Source organism: Balaenoptera musculus, chromosome 6 (genome assembly GCF_009873245.2).
Source record: "Balaenoptera musculus isolate JJ_BM4_2016_0621 chromosome 6, mBalMus1.pri.v3, whole genome shotgun sequence".
Lineage (NCBI taxonomy): Eukaryota > Metazoa > Chordata > Mammalia > Artiodactyla > Balaenopteridae > Balaenoptera > Balaenoptera musculus.
In genome coordinates this window covers 89,314,618-89,334,008 of record NC_045790.1, presented here as the reverse complement: position 1 = coordinate 89,334,008, position 19,391 = coordinate 89,314,618, and the positions used below count along the sequence as shown (strand labels likewise).

Below are 19,391 nucleotides of genomic sequence, written 5' to 3'. Positions count from 1 at the left end.
GAAGGCAGAGGTCAGGGAAGCAAGATGGCACCTAACATTGCAGTCTTTCTAGAGTGCTTCACAACTGACCCTGAAGTGTTTACAGCATAGGGGCCATAACAACGTGAGTACATCTTCTGTATTAAATAACACAAGGACCACCATTCGTCAATGATGCCCTGCACTGTGGCACTACATCTTGTAGGTAGAGGAATCACGTCCAAGGGGCAATAATCCAGCTCCTACTGAATCTAGTTCCCACTGAATTACAGCTACAGAAGAATAATGTCATTTGGGAACATATGCTAAGAACACCTTCCCAATAAAATTCTTTAAATTAAAAGGCAGTATTTAAATCAGAGTTAGCATATCAATATCAATGAGATGCAACTGGTTCCAACTGCCAGAGGGACACATCAAAGCCCATATCACCATGCATATCCATATTACCACGGAGAGTAAAGCTGGACAGACAAGGAGAGGATGGTCAGACATCACACCCAACATAATTTCAGATCTCTGAGCTCCATGCCAAGATTCTGCCAAACCTTATGGCATCCAAGAGATGGGAGTTAGATAGAAAAAGCATATGGCTAGGGTGGGAGGGGGCTGGGGATAAATTGCACGAGAAACAGACTTGCTTTTCCAGAGGAGGTCTGCTTCAGCATCAGACTGTTGAGACAAAAATATGCTGTTTGAAACCCCCCCAAAATGTCCTTAGTATTGCCTTTTAACACCAGGAATTGTGTCCTGGTGGACGGGGGCTGCATCCAGCCTACACCTTACACACTCAAAAAGCACAGACATGTGGACGGGTACACACGGGGAATGTAATTCCCGGAAATCTAGACCTTCTTGGGTGCTGTCAGAGGCATCTGGCAGGAGTAACTTGATTACTTGATTCAAGACCCACACTACATGTTTTGCAAGTATAATTTTTTTTTTATTATTTCTTAGGGGGTAAAAAAAGTACACACATAAAATTAAGGTTTGGCATATTTTTAGTGTCTTTGCCAACTGTTACATGGGGGAGGGGTGTTAGCTTCGGTTCTTTAAATTATGTATAAAAAAACAAGTGGTCATAAGTAATTTGAAAAGAAAAAAGGAAAAGTAAGCTATCACAGAAAGCCAAAAGGCTATTACTACTGAGTGAGGAAAAGCCACTGTAGAAATTTCAGAAGTGGATGAATATGGAGCTCAGAGAGAACTGGGTCAAGCATAGTACATCCAAGCAACAGCCTGTCTTTCTGTACTTAACATGAGACTAGGCCATAAATCTAACAACCGTTAGACATGGTGCCCAAGGGCATTCCTTGGTTCAATAAGATATGTGACATTGAGCAATCACTCTCTCTCAGAATTAATTAAGAGTTTTGGAGGACCTACCATACGTCTGCTACTGTGCTAAATTTCCTAATCATGCACTTTTTAAAATCCTCATTACAGCTGGAATGTAAAATTGTTATTCCCAACTTCCAAGAAAGGACACTGGAAGAAAGAAAAGTTTCATAACATTCCCAATGTCACACAGGGCCCTGACACATCAGGACTGGCCAGGGGATGGAGTGTCTGAGTTAGGGGGAGTAATCCCAAGCCAGGAAACCAGCAGAGGGAAGAGAGGAACCAGGGCAGAACAGCAGCAGGGACGTGTGATGTTCTGCCCAATCTGACCTCATTTCATCTCATCCACCTAAGCTTCTGACCCTCAGAAAAGCTGACTGAGGATTCAAACACAGGTCATGATGATCATAAAGAAGATTGATGAGGATGGGGATGATGGTAATGATCCATCATTAGGATGATGAGAATGACGACGTCAGTGACGATAAATAAAACAGTACCATTTACTGAGCCCTTTCTATGTGCTAGGCATTGTTAGGTATTTTAAAACCTTTATCTCATCTTATTCTCACTACAACCTTGTGAGGTAGAGATGATCGTTATACTCCACGTTACAGATGAAGAGACTGAGGCTCAGAGGGAAACGAGTTCCCCAAGGTAACACAGCTAGTAGGTAGTCAAGCTGAAAATCACACTCAGGCCTAGAGACTCCAAAGGCCGTGCTCTTAACCAGTACACTTACTTGATGGCCTTCCCATAGCAAGTTAGCCACAAGTCCAGAATGGATCTACGATCCCACACTGCGCCTAGGGAGGAAGGTGACCAAAGTAATTCCAAAGTTTCCATGCCAATATGAAATGCTACGATCATGACTTTGTCATTATCAACACAGATACATTCAAAGTATGTTTGCCTTTTAAATTTTGGTTATTTTTGTTGATGGACAGAAGTTTTCATTTTGTGGACCCAAACTTGAAACTCTTTCTTTTATGATTATTTTTCTGTGACCTCAATGCTTGGTAAGGTATTCTGCTGCAGGGAAAAAAATGATAACAACTGTATTTTACTTTAGTCTGTTTTCTTACTATACATTCTTAAAACTCTTGAATCCATCTGGAATTCATTTTGAGTATGGTAGTAATCAAATTTTAGATCTACTGGTCTATCTAACCCTATTTCTGACAAAAGTCTTCTTATTGCTTCTTCCCGCAATTACTATCATAAGATAAGGCATTCTTCTCTCAACGCTGAAGTTTTCCAAATGCTCTTCCAATTATTTGAATTCCTACCAATACATCCATGACTCTCAATCTCCCTAAATTGTGTAGAGGTAATTCAATATCAAACTTTTTAGCAGATAAATTTGACCAGAAAGGGAATTGGCTACTATAGCAGATATTTGATATCTTATAGCAGATATTTGATATCCCCACTCCCAAATTTCCATGAAAATGGCAACAAACTATAGTTAACAACACTCCATTAGCAATTTGTAGACTGACCCAGCAAAGACCACTAAGACTGGCATTACCCCAGGGGATGTACAACATTTAGCGAACAGTTAATTAGTGTTTATTGTGGAAGGACAGGCAGCGCTGAGTTTTGGAGATGGGATGCCCCAAGTGGAAACAGTAAAATCATATCTATGAAATAAATAATACTGAAGGTCAGAGGAAGAAAATATCTTTTTTAGATGTTTTTTAAAAAAACATTTTTTTAAAAAAAATCCTTTTATGAAAGAGATTTACTCCAAGTAGCAGGAGAAATTTTTAAGCATTTATGTCATACTCTCAGCAAGATTCAAGAATGTATTGCATCTATGAAACTAAAGCAAAGAGTCATGAAGAAGTAATAATTCGACACCAAGAAAGACTGGATAGAGATAAAAACAAAACTGTGGAATTAAAGCTGTAATGGAAGCAAATAGATACTGCAGAAACTCAGATTGCTGAAGTGGAAGAGGAAAGTAGAAAAATAAACTTGTTTTTAAACATAAGAAGACATGGAGGATATATTGAGGAGATTCAGACTATGTATGACCCTAATGTCTGCAATATTCTAACCTTTATAACAGCTTTATTGAGATATAATTCACCTACCATGTAATTCACCAATTAAAGTGCACAACTCAATGGTTTTTAGTATATGTACAGAGATGTGCAGCCATTATCACAGTCAATTTTAGACTATTTCATCAACCCAAAAAGAAACACCATACCCCTTAGGAATCCCTAAGCTCCTCATCCCCCACCAGCCACTAGTATAGGCAACTAATAATATACTTTCTGTCTCTATGGATTTGCCTATTTGGATATTTTATATAAATGGAATCATAAAATATGTGGTCATTTGTGGCTGGCTTCTTTCATATAGCATATTTTTGAGATTCATTTCATTCAATACTTTTCATGACCCAATAATGGACATTTGGATTGTTTTCACCTTTTGGCTATTATGAATAATGCTGCTATGAACAGTCATGTACAAGTTTGGTTTTTTTGTCTGTTTTTGGCAGAATTGCTGGGTCACATGATAAGTCTATGTTTAAATTTTGAGGGATTGACAGGCTGTTTTCCAAGGCAACTGCACCATTTTACGTTCCTACTAACAGTATATGAGTGTTCTAATTTCTTTACATCCCTGCCAACACTTGTTATTATCTGTTTTTTTAATTATAGCCATCCTAGTGGGTATAAAGTGGCGTCGCATTGTGATTTTGATTTGCATTTTCTTTAATCAACTAATGATGTTGAGCATCTTTTCCTGTGCTTATTGGCCACTGGTATATATTCTTTGAAGAAATACCTATTCAGCTCCTTTGTCCATTGTTGATTATGTTGTCTTTTTATTATTGAATTGTAAGAATTCTTTAAATATTTTAGATATAAATCCTTTATAAAATATATGATTTGCAAATATTTTCTTTGACTCTGTGGATTATCTTTTCATTTTATTGATGGTGTTCTTTGAAAACTTTTGAAGGACAAAAGTTTTTAATTTTGATGAAGTCCAATTTACTATTTTTTCTTTTGAGGCTTGTGCTTCTGTTGCCATATATAAGAAACTATTACCACATCTGAAATCATGAAGATTTATGCCTATGTTTTCTTTAAGAATCCTATAGTAGTTCCTCTTACTTTTAGGTCATTAATACACTTTGAGTTAATTTTCCTATATTGAGTGCAACAGGGGTCAGCTTCATTATTTCACATTTGGATACCAAGTTGTCCCAGCACCACTTCTAGCCTTTTGAGTCACTGTGTTCTTTAATAGCCAAGAGAAATAACTCAAAACCTCAACCCACATAGCTGCAGGAAGTTCAGTACTGTCACCACTATTTTTAAGGATTCCTGCATGGAGAAATGTGTCATGCTTCATCATCTCTCTTTCTAAACTCTTGCTCCTGGGTTTTTTCTATCATAGATGCTGTATGGCTCAGAAAGTAAATGCCCATGAACTGCACACATTGCAAAAGAAATCCAAAGAATGCCTTCCAGTTCACTTTCCTGCTGAGGAAAGGGATCCCAAGCAGGTCTCTCCCACAAGCATACCATGGCTGGAACCTTATGTGTCACATATACAACCTTGCCACTCCAGCCATAGCTGATGGCACCAGGGAGCAGTTGCACAGGTATGAAGAAGGCCACGAACTTTTAAGATGGCTTGATACAGACACTGCTTTAGAGGTATATTCCACATGCGTGAGGACAAACTGAACCCATCAAATACTCTATTTTGGGAAACGTATATGCTCCCACTAGTATTGTGCGATTAATAGGAACTCTTGATCACTACAACTGATCACACCAAGGATGATTTTGGCTTAGACAGATACTCTTAATAATGCTAAATTGTCTAGTAAATGGGTGTAACATTTTATCTTTTATTAGGGATCTCACTGTGACTCTGTGGATATGATGTCTTATTACAATAAAGTCCTAAAAGTAATCCTTTCTTTGATGGAATAAACCCTATTTGGTTCTTTTATGTCATTTTCCACTCACTTTTTCTTTTTAAGATTTCAGATTCTTAAGAATGGTCTACAGATTTCCTTTTAATCCATCTCTGTTGAGACTAGATTATGCTACTTTTTGATTGGCTTTAAACTCATCAGGTTCCATATTCTAGAACAGTACAAGTGATATGGAAGTTTTCCAATTCTTGTCAACTGGGGAAAAATTATCCACAATTACCTCTAACCTAGAGTGTGTTTTCTTTTGAGATTTGAATCTCAAATTTCTTTTGAGATTTAATTCTTAAGCACTGTGCCACCAGGGAAGTCCTGAGCTATACTTTTATTTACATATTTTCTCTATTTCTTCTATTGTGATTAAAATTTTGAGAAGTTTGTCTTTTTTTAAAGAACCAGTTTTGATAATTATCAACAAATTCCACTGTCTTCTACTTTTAAGTGTATTTCTTTATAATTGCCCTATTTACACTTTTTTTTAAAGTAGTTTTTGTCCTTTTTCTAGCTTCTATTAATTAAAAAATTAATACTGGGGCTTCCCTGGTGGCACAGTGGTTAAGAATCCACCTGCCAATGCAGGGGACATGGGTTCGAGCCCTGAACCAGGAAGATCCCACATGCTGCAGAGCAACTAAGCCCGTGTGCCACAACTACTGAGCCTGCGCTCTAGAGCCCACGAGCCACAACTACTGAGCCTGCATGCCACAGCTACTGAAGCCAGCGCGCCTAGAGCCCATGCTCTGCAACAAGAGAAGCCACCGCAATGAGAAGCCCACGCACCACAGCAAAGAGTAGCCCTCACTCACAGCAACTAGAGAAAGCCCAGGCACAGCAACAAAGACCCAACACAAACAAAAATAAATAAATAAAATATTTTTTTTAATTAATAATTTTTCCAAAAACTTTAATTATATATTTTTGTACCTCAATCTTTATAAATGGATTATTTATAAAGCTCTATAAAGGTACATTAATTTGTGGTTAAATCTAATATTCCATGGATCCTTGAAAGGACACGTTTTTTATTTGTATAGTATTAATATAATAATGTTAATTAAAATATTTAGATAATCTCATCCCTTTCTAAATTACTTCTGTTTAAAATTAATAATGTGTTGAAATTTGTTATTTTTTCTTATATTTCCAATGTTTTTTGCTCTGTATATTTTGATGCTTCCTTAGCACATACATTCTCATTACTATTGAATCTCCACTCACAGTCAGTGTTTCTCATCGACTGGCAGCACCAGCCTCACCTGGGAGTTTGTCAGAAATGCAAATCCTCATGCCCCAACCCAAACTTAATGAATCAGAAACTCTGTGGGTGCAGCCCAGGGATCTGTTTATTAACAGGCCCTCCAGGTGATTCTGATGCACCTTAGGCAGAGAACCACTGATCTATATCAGCTCTTCTAGCAGTACAAGATGATTCTAAATGACTCAGTTAATGATTACTATAACCACTCTGCCTTCTTTTTTGTTTCTGTTTTCCTGACATATTTTTGCCTTTTATTTTACTGCTGAACATAGCAAACCACTGAATTTTATTTTGTGATCAAATTTCAGATATTTTAACTTTTTTTAAACAGGAAAGTTTAAACCATTTACATTTATTCTCATACTTACTATGTTTGGTCTATCTACTGCCATTTTATGCTTTCTGGTTTTTATTTCTTTGATACTTCCTTTCTGTTCTAGTTTTCTATAGGTTAAACCTTATTTTACTCTTCTAAAAATATTTGAAATTCTAGTAGTAAAACTTCTAGCATGTAAAACTTCCAAAAGCACTCTCAAATCTGTTTTTATTTATCAAATACAAAGACTGTAATTTTTACTGTAATCTATTAAAAATATGAAAATTAGCAGTTGCATTTTCCTTTGGCCTCTATTCTTTCTTTTCTGCTTTCTTTTATTTTGAATTCAGATAATATTATTTTCTCTTTTAAATATATGTAATATGTATAATTTAATATACAGTCCTTTGCCTTCTGTGCAACTACATTTATCACTATTATTTAAATTAATATATTCAGTATTCACCACAGTGAAATACTTGTCTCAACGATCTAGAACACCTTGTTACTAATTTGTTAAGCAATATTATGTGGGTGGTATATTTCTCCAGGTACCAAATATACCTGAAGTTGTCTTCCTATTCCCTTTCCTAGCAAGTTCTACATATACTACTACTTTGTTTTCTGGCCAAGAATTGGCCAGAAAGTGTTGCCAAGAATTCTAACATCAACCTACTTTTTGCTCATTTGTCAGAATTGGGTTTTTTCCTTTCTTATCAGGATGCTTGCAGGATTATTTCTTTTTCTTTGAAATCCAATTTTTTAAATTTTTAAAGTTTTTTAAATCCAGAAATCCTTTTTTTCATATTTTCCTTTATCTCGTCTACTCCATTTATTCTGGATTCTTTTTCTAGAATGCCTATTAATCATGAAGTTAATTTCTGCTTTCTATTGTTCATAGCTGTCATCTTCTTTGATACTGTTTTAATATCTTTGTCCCTTTCCTCTGCATTCTAAGAACATCTAAAGTTTATCTTCTACCTCACTCAATTGCTTTTTCTTTATAGTATATGGTCTCCACTTTCTTGAGTCCTATATGGATTTTATTTTAGCTACTTTATTTGTTCATCTGTAGGCATCCTTTTATCTTCTTACTCCTTTCCTTCCCCATAACAGCCTGGTCAGTTAAATAGAAGCAAGCACCTTGTGTATCTTGTTAGGAATTGATATTTTTTTAATGTATTTTCAGTTTCTTGTACGAAATCTATTTCAGAGGAAAGTGAATTTGCTTAGTCACAGTACATTACCATGCTTCTCTTGTTCTGAGAATTTTTCCATAAACCTTATATTGATTTTTCTCTGTTCTCATCTTTATGAAGGAGGCATATACTTGTCCAGGATTGAAGCATTACCAAGAAAGAATTGCTTCAGGACTAGTCAGAGTTTGGGTGATGAGTAGTAAAAGAGGGTGCCCTTCCAACTCCTTCACATTCCCAGGTTCAAATCCAAAGGAGAAAAAAGTCGCAACAGGTTATAAATGCAGGCATTAAACAACCTAGAGATTAAACAGGGCCACCTGTGGAATTAACATCTGTAACATCAAAGACAGGAAAAGACCTCATGCTGTGCCCTCATTAGGTACATTCCTGATCCCACAATATTTCAGAACCAGAAGGAAACTAAGATCCAGAAAAGTCAAGCCATCTCCCCAGCTGTGACATAGTCTACACTTGAATCTAGGTGCCTGACCTCCAAACTCAGCTTTTCTTCTTTCCCCTGAATTATCCCTGTTTTCTCTGGGGTCAGTTCAGTTAGTTCATTCTCATTTTTTGCTTCTAGTCTTCATGAGTTTGGCAATCAGTAGTTGTCCATTCATATTGCTGAAGAAAAGACTAGGTCGATTAATGGAGAGATGGGTGTATGTTTGCTCAGCTATGAGCAGCACCGCCCCTGAGTGAGAGGAGTGAATGTGGGCTCTCAGTCTGCAGGTGGAGTGTGTTCACTAGGAAGCATCTGTTTAGGGTGTGAGAGTGGGGACAGGCAGGCGGCACCATCCCCAGTGCCCGCTTACCCCGATGTCTATATAAAGAAGACTGTATTCTGGGTTACAACAGTTCTTTTGTGAGGCCTGACCTCTTGCATAGAGATTTCTTGATTTCTTTAGAAAATATTCCTCTCTCTTCAGCTTTAGATGAAAAGGACACCCACTCTTCAGGGGAATTTGAGGAGGAGAATAAAGAGGGAAGCTTGAAAAGTTAAGCAAGGCAACCATCCCACAGACAGTTTGTTCATTATCTCCATACTGTTGACTTTGGGAGATGGGGAGGCTCCCCTTCCAATGAAACCTGCCTCTCCTCTGCTCTGCTGCTTTCTCCAGGGCAAGACTGAGTCCTGGCCCTCTCCACTCTGGCTTGCCCACGAGTTTAAACTCAATCTGCCTTTTATATTCTAGAAATTCTTCAAAATATTTGATGTTCTAATGTGCCACACCACTTTCTCACTGTAACGAATTGATTTATTTTATTACTTCTTTACATTGAACTAACTTATTCATGTTGATACTCTTAAGGGTGAAAGAGGTTGAATGCTTGTGCTCAGTCTGCCATCTTGAACTGAAAGCTAGGTAGAAAATTTCCAACAATTAACATAAGAGGTGGAGAGCTGCAGAGAATATTAAGAATATTGTTTTAATGTAACTTGGTGCAGCCACTATGGAGAACAGTATGGAGGTTCCTCAGAAAACCAAAAATAGAGTTGCCATATGATCCAGCAATCCCACTCCTGGGCATATATCTAAATAAAACTATAATTCAAAAAGATACATCCACCCCTATGTTCATCACAGCACTAATTACGATAGCTAAGACACGGAAACAACCTAAATGTCCATCGACAGAGGAATGGATAAAGAAAATGCGGTACATATTTACAATGGAATACTACTCAGCCATAAAAAAGAATGAAATAATGTCATTTGCAGCAACATGGATGGACCTAGAGATTATCATACTAAGTGAAGTAAGTCAGAAAGAGAAAGACAAATACCATATGATATCACTTATATGTGGAATCTAAAATATGACACAAATGAACTTATCCACAAACCAGAAACAGATTCACATAGAGAACAGACTTGTGGTTGCCAAGGGGGAGATGGGGTGGTGGAGGAATGGGTTGGGAGTTTGGGATTAGCAGATGCAAACCATTATATATAGAATGGATAACCAACAAGGTCCTACTGTATAGTACAGGGAACTATATTCCATACCTGTAATAAACTATAATGGAAAAGAATATGAAAAAGAATGTAAATATATATATATATATGTATATGTATAATTGAATCACTTTGCTGTACAGCAGAAATTAACACAACATTGTAAATATTCAATAAAATAATTTTTTTTAAAAAAGGAATCTTATTTTAAGATACTTTCTTTAAGTGCCTTAAAATAATATATTTTATCCTAAAATTTAAAAATTTATATTTATGTGTCATAATCCTAAATAGTCTATAAAATTCTATATGCTTGTTCTATAAATTCTATAAGTTTTATAATTTATACATTTTATACATTTTATACATTTATACATTTATACATGTTTATAATTTATATTTTATGTAAACTATTTAAAAGCCTATATTTTTTAAAGTACCATATATTTTTTCATAATGATAAAAGAATGTTTTAAGAGTGTGTTAGGAAAATATACTTATCAGAATAGTGGTTTAAAACTCTGTCCCCAAAATTCTGTAACTATGTATGGTAACAGATGTCAACTGGACTTATCGTAGTGATCATTTCACGCTATATACAAATACTGAATCATTATGTTGTACACTTGAAACTAATATAATGTTGTATGTCAATTAAACCTCAATAAAAAATAAATTTTTATGTCAGACAGAGAAACACAAATACTGTATGATATCACTTACATGTAGAATCTAAAATAATACAACAAACTAGTGAATATAACACGAAAGAAGCAGACTCAAAGATATGGAAAACAAACCAGTGGTTACCAGTGGGGAGAGGGGAAGGGAGGAGGGGCAATATAGGAGTGGGGTAAAAAAAAGGGTTATTATACAACACATTTAATAGATATAACCTGTAATTTATGCAAATAACCTGAGATATTGACTGATCAAATTTAAATGAAGCTATTTTCTTATAAAGAACCATTTGGTAAAAAGTAAATAAATAAATGTTTTAAATAATAATATAAAAAAATGAAACTCTGTCCCATGAAGCCCTGAGGTTCAGCAGAGGTGGCTCAAGGATGAAAGAGGAGGATGAGGGAACAAACTCCCAGTGTCCCTGCTCTACTTCAGAAAGACTACCACTCTTTCTGTCACTCTCATTTATTTCATGTATTTGAGGTTTTGTATAAGACTTCATCTGAAAAATGATCGCCGTTGCCTAAAAAACTGTTTGAAACACAGTTTTGTAAGCTTTATATTTGGTTTATTCAGGGACACTGTGATTTATAAATAAGCTTTTTTGTTTATTCAATTATCACTAAAGAGTTGGCTGCTCTTGACAATCACAATGTATTTCATTCTATCTCTTGGAATGTTTTTCCTCCTTGATTGCATCACAGGTTTCTCCTGCCACCTGGTGGCCACATATGTCTATTGCAGGGGCAATTTTTAAATTTAGCTGGTATCTGCTGAAGTTGCAAATACAACTCACAAAGCAATGAAGATTCATAGAGGGCTTTTTTAACACCCAATTACAGGTTACAAGACAATTCTATTGTTTCTTAGGTTCCTTAGGCTCCTAGAACTCTGGAGCTGGATGGGCTTATGATAATTATTTGTCTTCCATTTCAGATGTAATCTCTGTGAGGACTCAATAAATATTTATTAAGCCGTTTATTAAATGATTTCTTAAATTAATTAATAAACAAATGGATGTGCAATGCTAACAAACGCACACACTTCTCACTGTATTCCCTGCCACCATCTCTATCATCTGGATTTTTGTGATAATTCTTAACTGTTCTCCTTATATCTGCCTCCTCTTCCGTCTTTCCTCCTTTTAAAACTTAAGACATAGTATTTATCACTCCTCTGCCCAGAGCTCTCTGGAGTAAAGCCAGAGCTTTATAATGGTTTACAAACTCCTGTATGGTCAGGGCTTCTGATCTCACGCACCACGCTTTGCCTCCATCACTCCACTCCAGCCACACTGGCCTCCTTGGTGTCCCGCAAACAAGCCCTAGCTCCAACTCTTCTGGGACTTTGCCCCAGACACCTGCCTGGCTCACCCCCTCACAGCCTTCCACTCTTTACTCCCATGACATTTTCTCATGGAGGGTTTCCCTGACCACCATATTTAAATTTTTCAACATGGAATTCCCTATCTCCCTCTCCAGCTTTACAATAGATGATGTGATTTACATATTGTATTTACTTTCTATGTCTTCTGATAAGCTCCATGAGGAGGGGTTTTTGGTCCATTTCATCCATTGCTGTATCCCCAGTAGTCAGCACTCAATATTTATGGAATGAAATCCCAGGTTCCCAAGTAGTTCGATTCCAACATGATGTCTCACTCAAGTAAGATAATCCAGCAGCCAAAAATAATTTGAACCTTTTATTGTGGTCTTAAAAAAACTCTAAAGAAGACTGCAGTCATAATCCAAGTAAAATGTCTTAAAATTTTCCTTTCCACCCTTAATTCTTACATTCCAGCAGCTGCTTCCTCTAAAACCTTCACTTCCACATCTCTCCCTGAAACTTCCCCAAGTGTCCTGTCCATGTAGGTTCTTTATTTTCCTTCCTCATGGGCCAGTTCGCCCACATCCTCACCAGGACTCACTGCCAGGACTTCTGCTTCCACCACCTCTGAGGCACACTAGGATGGCTCCCTATGGAGGGAAGTGGACCAAGTCCTCTAAGAAGCAAGGTTCCCTCACTCTGAGTGCTCTTCCCAAGGTAATTGTAATAAAGAAGTTTTTTGGTGATGATTTTGTCCATTTGTTACAAATGCAACCTCAGAGAGCAAACAGGTCAGGCACCCCAAAATTTTCCCAAGGAGTCACTATATGTATTTGTTAGTTGAGGCACTTGTAATGCTGTTAACTTACCTATGACCAGTGGGGTAGAAGTTAGAGACTTTCCTTCCCTCTGAACTCTAGTCTGAGAATCTTGACTGTTCTGGAGAGTTTGGAGGCTGGGGGACTGGAGCGCCAGGGGTCACTCTAGAAGAGAAACTGAGTCAAGCCCTGACAGCCCCGCCCCCATACTGAGGTGCTCAGCTCTCTGCTAGGAAAGTCTGGCTACCTAGAGAAGCATATTCCAGGGACATCCAGGCTACAAACTCTCAGTTCCAGGGACCTGGTTATCGCAGTTGGTGGCCAAGACTCTAGAGTTAGGAGAAAAGACACTTATTTGGAGAAAAACCCAAGAGCGACAGGACCCCAGAGCTTCTGTCCTTGAATCAGGGGAACTAAAGAATGGGGACCAGAATTACCACCTGAGCCATCACCAGAAGGGAGAGGGAAGAGCTAGGACCAAAGGTGAGCCAAGCACCCAGGAATTCCCTTGGGAGCAAGTCTTATGCAGGAAAGGAGATCAGGGGAGCAATACTGGGATCAGTCAATGAGCCATGGTGGGGGTCACTTGGTCCCAATCTGGCCTGAGGGTCCTGACTCTAAGCACATGAGGCCCCTACAGCAAAGCCGTCCTTGGTCGAAATGGGCACAAGATCTGGAGCAGAATGAAGTCTGCAAGTGGGGCCATCAGAGGACACAGAGTAGTCAGAAAATTCATCCATTCATTCATCCCACAAATATTTATTGAGTGCCTACCATCGCCAGGTACTCTTGGGGCTGACATCCTAGTCAAGTGACAAATTTCTATTTGGGACAAGTCACAACCACAGAATGTCCCCAGTAACCACTCAGCTGGCTCCCCCATACACGCTCGGTCCAGGCCTGTGGTTAACTCTTACAACAAACTGCTTACACCAGATATTTATTTTAACCCTAGAAAAAGGTTAACAATCAAACCAAAATCATCGTGCCTTGAAAAATGAAACAACGTCCATAGCTGATTTTATTATTGTTATTTCCTAGAGCTCTAGGCAGCCTACTCAGGATTCCAGGATTCCACAGAGCACAATTTAAAATCCTTTGTCCTCCATCAGGCTGACCTTCCAAAAAACAGGTGGGCACACTCTCTATCCCCCAAGCAGCAATAGCAGGGAGATATATCAAAGTAGAGTGAGCCAGGCTTCGTTACCGGAGCTCTGAGGCCCGAACTGGGCCTCCCAGAGGGTCCAAGTGGACTTATAAATAGATGCAGTAAAAGACTAAGTAATGAATTTGTGCAATTGGAGGAAAAAGCTCTAAAGCGGTTCTGGCAATGCGGAGACAAACATTTAAAAAACAGTGCCTGCGTACGCATCTCACCCGGCAGATATAATGGCTTCATATACATTCATGAGCTTTGGTCTCCCAGCTCTTCCTCTTTCTCAATCACAATCATAAAAGACAAAGGAAAAGTGAGAGGGGAGAGAAAGATAAACTTTAAGGGTCCAAACTGCAAACACAACCTACAGTTTGTAAATTGCTTGGAGACCTTTGGAGGGAGAATCAAGGAAATGAAAAGTAGAACATACAGGAATATTGCTGTTTAGGGGAAAGTCTCTGCTCTGGGCATAAAAGTCTTGTCTGGAGAATGGTTGAGAGGCGCAATACTGACTGAACGTGAGATTGCTTTGTATAAAGGACGGGCCTCGTTCTTTACTCTGCATTCTTCTGCCTGTCTCCTGTGGCCACCTCCAAGGTCATTTACTTGTGGAAGAACCAAGGCTCTATGGTTTTTACTATATTAAACAAGCAAGGGCCCAGGAGCCCTGGCTATGCTTGTTGGCCCCCACTACCCGCACCTTCCCAGGTAGATCTTTTTTTTAAGTGAGGTATAGTTGATTTACAATATTACATTAGTTTCAGGTGTACCAGGTAGATCTTCTGAGAGGCCCACCTGCCACAAAGTTGCGGGGGTCTCAGAGCTCAGATCATGGAGTCAGATTTCCTGAGTTTAAATCCCGGCTCAGCCACTTTTTGTTTAACCTGCACTTTCTTCCATAAAGGATTTAAGGTCATCTGCAAAAAGGCTTTTCAATTCTGTGCCTTTGTGCACGTGTTGCCTGGTGATTTGGGTAGGGGAATTTGTTTTTAGAAATAAACATAAACACACACACACACACACACACAGTGAGGAAGTCAGCCACCAGTAACTTGAGGTCAATTTATTGTTATGTGCTGGGGTCTTGTGTCCTCAAAGCCAAGTGCATGTTCTAACTTAAGCTGGAAGGAATGCAGCAGTGCGGCCGAAAGGAATGAACGAGTGATCACGGGCCAGCTTCCGTTTCCACACCAGGCTCTGTGCTTAGACCAAAGGCAGCGGAGAGCCAAACAGCCAGCTCAGCGGGGTCACGGGGCTCGGCTGCCCCTTTCCTGTGAGTGAATCTGACCCCAGGCCCCGCAAGCTGTTAGGGGACCCGGGGGTGCCGGAGGAGCAGCTCTTCAGAAGGGATGTGAGATGAAGGTCGTGCCCATTTGTGTTTAGCCCTGGCCTCGCGGCAGCGCTGAGAAGCCTTGGCCCGGGGCCAACTTGGATAATTACATTTCACCTGCCCAAACTCCCCCATGGCTTCCCCTGAGAGGCGTATTCCTCTTCCAAGGCTGCAGTGATCCAGAACATAAATACTCTCTCAGAGGCAGTAGTCTATGACCGGGCCGCTGAGGTTTTGTTCCTTAAAACGAAAATCCTCTTATAACGACACACTTACTCTCATTCCTCCATTCCTTCGGCAAATATTTATTAAGCAGCTACTTAGTAAGTGCTAAGCATGGTGCAGAGTGCTGGAGTGCAAAGATGAATAAGACAATAAATTCTCTGGCCCTGAGGAAGCTCACAGTCTAGTAGGAAAACCATCAGTATGAGTGGTAAACGGCTTTTAAAATGGAGTATAGCTGGAGAACCGAAAAGAAAGATTCCAGATCTCCTTAGAAGAGTCAAGGATGATTTCCGGAGTTGGCAATGTGGGAACTGAGCTGTTAAATAGAACCTCAATAAGCAGATAAGGAAGAAGAACATGCAAAGCAGGGGACAAATACATATGCAGAGCAAGGGGGTAGGAAAGAGCTTGGAATCGACAGAATAGAAGGCAGAGTGGCAAAAGTAGGTGGTACAAGAGGGGTAGGAAGTGGAGGAGGCTGGAAACGTAGCCTCTGGTCAGATTGTGAAGAGCCTGGAATATCATGGTAAGGATGTGTCTGCAGTGTTTGAAGATTTTGAAACCTTGGAACAACCGGTCCATCCGTTTTTTAGTAAAGTCACACTGTGGCAGTGTGGAGAGGAGAGTGGGGAAACTAAAGAGCAAAGGTCAGACACAAAAATATGGCACTATCATCCTAAACCCAAAAAGAGGTAGTGGGAGAGAGGAGCAGACAGACATAAGCGTTCAGGAAGGGAAATCAACAGGTTCCTAGTAGCTGGTTGGATGAAAAGTGAGAGTAAAAGAATCGAGAAGAGTGGGCAACTGGGTGGATGATGGGACTATTAACCAGGATGCCACAGGAGGAGGCAGGGCAGGGGGTGAAGGGCTCGGGCAGTGACCACAGAAGGCAGCTGCAAATGCAGGTCTGGGCTCATTAACTCTGGTAAGTTCTCTGCAAGCACTATCAGCTGCATTTTATCAACAAATGTATCCCTGGCGGCTCTACGCCCGGGGCCCACAAACCTGAGCTTACAAATCCCCTAGAGGGCTTGTTAAAACACAGATTTCTGGGCTCCGCCCCAGAGTTTCAGAGTTAGTAGGTCTGGGGTCCCCGGCCCAAGAATTTGTATTTCTAGCAAATTTCCTGTGATGTTGCTGTGACTGACCTGGAGCTCACACCACGAAAACCTCTGCTCTAGACGTTTGTTTGGGCTGTTTTCCCCACTTGATCTGAGATTTTCTCTGAGTGTGTAACTAAAAGGACTGATACAGGTGGAGATGATCAAAAATGTTCCCTTTTACCAGCAGAATTTCAAGGATTCAGTTCTAACCATTAAAAACAAGTGTTTGTATTTGGTGGCTGATTTATCTCCCATTTTTTTCTTCCTCAAATGACAGGATTTTTAAAAACCTTAGCCTATAATATATTATTATATATTTTTTGAAGTAACATAATTTTTGAAGGCCAACTATATGCCAGGCATCATGCTAAGCATTTTTCCATACACTGTCTCACTTACTTAGTCCTATCAATAACCCTATGGAAGTCAGTACCATTAGAATTCTCATTTCTCATGTGAGGATACTTAGAAACTGAAGTATTTTAAATTAGCCCAAGGTCAAGTTGCCATTAAATGGCAGATTTACTAGAAACTACGCTCAAATACTATAGTATACAGCATTCTTTACCATCCCATATTTTGTAGGCCAGCTATTTCATAGAACAAGACCAGAATTTTCCACATCCTATTATGTCATTAGTCTACAGTGGTTTCCTGAATCTGTTTTCAAAAATCTGCCAGCACATAGCTGGCAACCACGATGGAGTGTAATAATCATCTTTCAGCTTCTTAATAACCCTTGTGCATTGAACAATCAAGAGAACAGAAGGGTCAAGTGGAAGGCAACGCCCTGTAGTGCTATGAATGTGTTTGAGGATTTTCTGTGATGATGCCTGGGGGATACGTGGGCATTCTCAGCATATTAGAGTGTAAGAGCCTTTCACAACATCTGTTCCAACAACATCTCTAGACAGTACATGCAGTATCATCCTTAAAAGACAATGTTCTGAAAACCCTGAGCAATTGTTGAGATTTTCTGCCCACCTCCAAAGAGGAAAGCAAACAAAGCAAGCAATTCATGTTCCAGCTCTCTATATACAATCATTTAATATCTAGTAGTTATTTAGCCCCTAGGTTACATGCCTAAACTGTGAGACAGAATGTGTCCTGTGAGACCACAGGACATCAGAAATTTATGACCTGTGTCCCAGGGTTATTTTAATGTAAACTCCTAAAAGCTGGGGAGTACGAGTACGGCTGCTTGAGGAAGCCACATGTACCAGGACACCTTTCTTCTGAGGATATGAAGCTCTTTGAAGGGCATATGTGAGTGCCCTTCTGGAAAAGACAGTGCTAAAGAAAATCAGGAGGAGGACTCTCCCCAAACTATCCCAGAACCAAGCCTGACCCAAACGGTCCAAAGCCCAATAGCAGGGGGTACCTGGAATTAAGTTTTGCTGTCATAGGCAAAGAATCTACAAGGTAAGCCCTCACACGTAAGCCTTCTCCCAAATTTCTGTCCATATTACTGGACTTTAATATCACCACTAGAGCCTGGACTTGAATCTCAGTTGTTGCGGTTCAGGTCTGGGAATCTCACCCTACTCGATTCCTGGAGCCCCCTTTTTCCAGGGCCTGGACACTCGCATGCATAACCGTCCCAACACCAAAACCATTTCCACACCTGCAGCTGGCTAACATCTTACTTCAAACTGGGCAGAACAGTGCAAACAGAATGCTAGCTCCTGTCTAAATTCCAGCAAAATCTTGGCTTTAGCTCCTGCTGCCCTGCTCCAGACACCACAACACTGTCCCTTGGATACAGATGCTGTGTCCAACATTGCTAGTCCTCACCAAATTTATTTCCTCTTCTTGGGCTCGTAGCCCAGTCTCTCTTGCAGTTAGATGTGACTATATGATTTAGTTTTACCAAAGGGAAGTAAGAAATGGTATTCCAAGTTTAGCCCATAAAAACCGCGTATGTGCCTCTTTCCCCTTCCAGGGCAACCTTGAAAGTTGTTTATTAAAAATGGCAAAGTCGGGCTTCCCTGGTGGCGCAGTGGTTAAGAATCCGCCTGCCAACGCAGGGGACACGGGTTCGAGCCCTGGTCTGGTAAGATCCCACATGCCGCGGAGCAACTAAGCCCGTGCGCCACAACTACTGAGCCTGCGCTCTAGAGCCTGTGCGCCACAACTACTGAGCCCGCGTGCCACAACTACTGAGCCCACGCGCCTACAGCCCATGCTCCACAATAAGAGAAGCCTCCGCAATGAGAAGCCCGTGCGCCGCAACGAAGAGTAGCCCCCGCTCGCTGCAACTAGAGGACGCCCGCGTGCAGCAATGAAGACCCAAGGTGGCCAAAAATAAATAATAAAATAAAATAAATTAATTTAAAAAAAAGGCAAAGTCGTGCTCACTTCAGCAGCACATATACTAAAATTGGACCAATACAGAGAAGATTAGCATGGCCCCCTGCACAAAGATGACACGCAAATTCGTGAAGCATTCCATTTTTTAATAACCTATAATGGAATATAATCTGAAAAAATAACTGAATCACTTTGCTGTACACCTGAAACTAACACAATACTGTAAATCAACTATACTTCAATTTTTTTAAATTGCAAAGCCTTTCAGCCTGGCTCCCTGAATGCCTGTGCAGGGCATAGTTCCCCACCAACTTGAAATGTCTTGAACTCTTCTTGTGAGTGAAAATAAACTTGAATGTATTTGAGCCATTATACATATGGAGACTTTGGTTACTACAGTTGGCCTATCCAACTAATA

At 39.7% G+C, this 19,391-nt stretch overlaps 1 non-coding gene across 1 annotated transcript; it reads left to right on the top strand.

The window, feature by feature from the left end:
- The first annotated feature begins 19,013 nt into the window (after positions 1-19,013).
- On the top strand, positions 19,014-19,121 carry LOC118897623. Its single transcript, XR_005020510.1, has one exon. It is a non-coding gene; the product is annotated as a U6 spliceosomal RNA (small nuclear RNA).
- Positions 19,122-19,391: the final 270 nt, after the last annotated feature.